Below are 4,328 nucleotides of genomic sequence, written 5' to 3' on the forward strand. Positions count from 1 at the left end.
CAGCTGATGGCGGGGTGGAGGAGCAGAAGCCAGCCTCCAGCAGCTGATGGCGGGGTGCAGGAGCTGCAGCCAGCGTCCAGCAGCTGATTGGTGGGGTGGAGGAGCTGCAGCCAGCCTCCAGCAGCCAGCCTCCAGCAGCTGATGGCGGGGTGCAGGAGCAGCAGCCAGCCTCCAGCAGCTGATGGCGGGGTGGAGGAGCAGCAGCCAGCCTCCAGCAGCCAGCCTCCAGCTGCTGATGGCGGGGTGGAGGAACAGAAGCCTCCAGCAGCTGATGGCAGGGGGCAGGAGCAGCAGCCAGCCTCCAGCTGGTGATGGCGGGTGGAGGAGCTGAAACCTGGGTCGGACCTGGTTCTGCAGCAGGGCCCATTACCACTCAGAAGCTGATGGCAGTGTGTGTTTAGGTCCCTGCGGGGTGGATGAGCTGAAACCTGGGTCAGACTTGGTGTGCAGCAGGGCTCAGCACCCTCCAGAAGCCGATGACAGTGTGTCTTTAACTCCCTGCCTGGTGGGAGAGCTGAAAGCTGGGTCGGACCTGGTCTTTAGCAGAGCTCAGCAGCCTCCAAGAAGCTGATGGCAGTGTGTGTTTCATCCCCTGCGGGGTGGAGAGCTGAAACGTGGGTGGACCTGGTCTGCAGCAGGGCCATCACCATCCAGAAGCTGACGGCGGTGTGTGGTTTAAGTCCCTGCGGGTGGGGAGAGCCATAACCTGGGTCGGACCTGGTCTGCAGCAGAGCCTCAGCAGCCTCCAGAACCTGATGGCAGTGTGTCTTTAATCCACTGCGGGTGCAGGAGCTGAAACCTGGGTCGGACCTGGTCTGCAGCAGGGCTCAGCAGCCAGCAGAAGGGGATGGCAGTGTGTGTTTAGTTCCCTGCGGGGTGCAGGAGCTGAAACCTGGGTCGGACCTGGTCTGCAGCAGAGCTCAGCAGCCAGCAGAAGCTGATGGCAGTGTGTGTTTAATTCCCTGCCTGGTGGGAGAGCTGTAACCCGGGTCGGACTTGGTCTGCAGCAGGGCCCATCACCATCCAGAAGCTGATGGCAGTGTGTCTTTAATTCCCTGCGGGGTGGAGGAGCAGAAACCTGGGTCGGACCTGGTCTATAGCAGAGCTCAGCAGCCTCCAGCAGCTGATGGCAGTGTGTGTTTAAGTCCCTGCCTGGTGTGAGAGCTGAAACCTGGGTCGGACCTGGTCTATAGCAGAGCTCAGCAGCCTCCAGCAGCTGATGGCTGCGTGTGTTTAAGTCCCTGCGGGGTGCAGGAGCTGAAACCTGGGTCGGACCTGGTCTATGGCAGAGCTCAGCAGCCTCCAGAAGCTGATGGCAGCGTGCCTCTAAGTCCCTGCCTGGTGGGAGAGCTGAAACCTGGGTCGGACCTGGTCTATAGCAGAGCTCAGCAGCCCAGCAGCTGATGGCTGCGTGTGTTTAAGTCCTGCGGGGTGCAGGAGCTGAAACCTGGGTCGACCTGGTCTTGGAGAGAGCTGCTCTAAGCCTGCCTGTGAGAGCTGAACCTGGTCGGACATGGTCTGCAGCAGGGCTCGGCAGCTCCAGAAGCTGATGGCAGGTGTGTTTAAGTCCCCTGCCTGGTAGGAGAGCTGAAACCTGGGTCGGACCTGGTCTATAGAAGAGCTCAGCAGCCTCCAGCAGCTGATTGCAGTGTGTGTTTAAGTCCCTGCCTGGTGGGAGAGCTGATATCCGGGTCGGACCTGGTCCACAGCAGGGCCCATCACCCTCCAGAAGCTGGTGGCAGTGTGTGTTTAAGTCCCTGCGGGGTGCAGGAGCTGAAAGCTGGGGTCGGACCTGGTCTGCAGCAGAGCTCAGCAGCCTCCAGTTGCTGATGGCAGTGTGTGTTTAAGTCCCTGCCTGGTGGGAGAGCTGAACCTGGGTCGGACCTGGTCTATAGCAGAGCTCAGCAGCCTCCAGCTGCTGATGGCGTGGTGGAGGAGCAGCAGCAGCAGCAGCCAGCCTCCAGCAGCCAGCCAGCCCCCAGCAGCTGATGGCGGGGTGGAGGAGCGGAAGGCCAGCCTCCAGCAGCTTATGGCGGGGTGGAGGAGCTGAAACCTGGGTCGGACCTGGTCTATAGTAGAGCTCCGCAGCCTCCAGACGCTGATTGGCGGTGTGTCTTTAAGACCCTGCCTGGTGGGAGAGCTGAAACCTGGGTCGGACCTGGTCTGTAACAGAGCTCAGCAGCCTCCAGAAGCTGATGGCAGTGTGTGTTTAGTTCCCTGCGGGGTGGAGGAGCAGAACCTGGGTCGCACCTGGTCTATAGAAGAGCTCAGCAGCCTCCAGAAGCTGATATCAGTGTGTGTTAAGTCCCTGCGGGTGGGAGAGCTGAGACCTGGTCGGACCTGGTCTGCAGCAGGGCTCAGCAGCCTCCAGAAGCTGACGGCAGTGTGTGTTTAAGTCCCTGCCTGGTGTGAGAGCTGAAACCTGGGTCGGACCTGGTCTATAGCAAGCTCAGCAGCCTCCAGCAGCTGATGGCTGCGTGTGTTTAAGTCCCTGCGGGGTGCAGGAGCTGAAACCTGGGTCGGACCTGGTCTATGGCAGAGCTCAGCAGCCTCCAGCAGCTGATGGCAGTGTGTGTTTAAGTCCCTGCCTGGTGGGAGAGCTGAAACCTGGGTCGGACCTGGTCTATAGCAGAGCTCAGCAGCCTCCAGCAGCTGATGGCAGTGTGTGTTTGATCCCTGCGGGGTGGGAGAGCTGAAACTTGGGTCGGACCTGGTCTGCATCAGGGCTCAGCAGCCTCCAGAATCCGATGGCAGTGTGGGTTTAAGTCCATGCGGGGTGCAGGAGCAGAAACCTGGGTCGGACCTGGTCTATAGCAGGCCTCAGCAGCATCGAGAAGCTGATGGCAGTGTGTCTTTAATTCCCTGCGGGGTGGAGAGCTGTAACCTGGGTCGGACCTGGCCTGCAGCGGAGCTCAGCAGCCTCCAGAAGCTGATGGCAGTGTGTCTTTAATTCCAGCGGGGTTGAGGAGCAGAAACCTGGTCGGACCTGGTCTGCAGCAGGCCCATCACCATCCAGAAGCTGATGGCTGTGTGTGTTTAAGTCCCAGGGGGTGGGAGAGCCATAACCTGGGTCGGACCTGGTCTGCAGCAGGCTCAGCAGCCTCCAGTTGCAGATGGCAGTGTGTGTTTAGTTCCCTGCGGGGTGCAGGAGCTGAAACCTGGGTCGGACCTGGTCTATAGCAGAGCTCAGCAGCCTCCAGAAGCTGATGGCAGTGTGTCTTCAATTCCCTGCGGGGTGCAGGAGCTGATACCTGGGTCGGACCTGGTCTGCAGCAGGCCCATCACCATCCAGACGCTGATGGCAGTGTGTGTTTAAGTCCTAGTGGGCTGCAGGAGCTGAAACCTGGGTCGGACCTGCTCTATAGTAGAGCTCAGCAGCCTCCAGAAGCTGATGGCAGTGTGTCTTTAAGTCCCTGCGGGGTGGGATAGCTGAAACCTGGGTCGGACCTGGTCTGCAGCAGGGCCCATCACCATCCAGCGCTGATGGCAGTGTGTGTTTAAGTCCTAGTGGGGCTGCAGGAGCTGAAACCTGGGTCGGACCTGCTCTATAGTAGAGCTCAGCAGCCTCCAGAAGCTGATGGCAGTGTGTCTTTAAGTCCCTGCGGGGTGGGATAGCTGAAACCTGGGTCGGACCTGGTCTGCAGCAGGGCCCATCACCCTCCAGAAGCTGTTGGCAGTGTGTCTTCCATTCCTAGTGGGGCAGGGGAGCAAGACCTGGGCAGAGGAGCGCCTGTCTGCATCCGATCCGGCCCCTCAGCAGCCCGCCGTGAGCCTTAGAGAACCCCCCCCCCCCCCCCCCCCAGCGGGCTCCAGGAACCGGGCCCTGCGTCGGACCCAGCTCAGGCAGGCCCTCCTCGGGCCCTGCAGCAGGTGGCCCCGTCTATGCAGTCGAAAACCCCGCGAAAATCGGTGTAGAAACGCCCGAGAGGCGTGGTGCGGTTCCCCCGGCCGGTACCGGGTCCGGACCGGTCCGGAAGTCCACCCAGAACACTGCCTGGGCTTCTGGGCGGCTCCCAGGCGCAGGCAGTCGAAAACCGCGTGAAAATTCGGTTCAGAATTGACAAACGGCGACCTCGTCGCTCCAAAAACTAAGTCCAAACTAAGCCTTTCGCTTATCGCTTAACGCTTAAGGCGGTCGGCCTTATGGCCAGTAAATGAAAAGTGCCTGCGCCCCTGGAGGTTTTGGAAGGTGCGAGCGATGACCATGCTCGGGTTAGTAGGTGAGGCCATCGGAAACCAGCGTGAGTTGGCGGGTTTGGGTGGCAATCTATTCCAGGCAGAGTCGACTATCTCTGGGCATCAATTTTGGGATTTTTCCGGCTCTGGTT

The sequence above is a fragment of the Nothobranchius furzeri genome, unplaced genomic scaffold (genome assembly GCF_043380555.1).
Source record: "Nothobranchius furzeri strain GRZ-AD unplaced genomic scaffold, NfurGRZ-RIMD1 Scf225, whole genome shotgun sequence".
NCBI classification, from domain to species: Eukaryota; Metazoa; Chordata; class Actinopteri; order Cyprinodontiformes; family Nothobranchiidae; genus Nothobranchius; species Nothobranchius furzeri.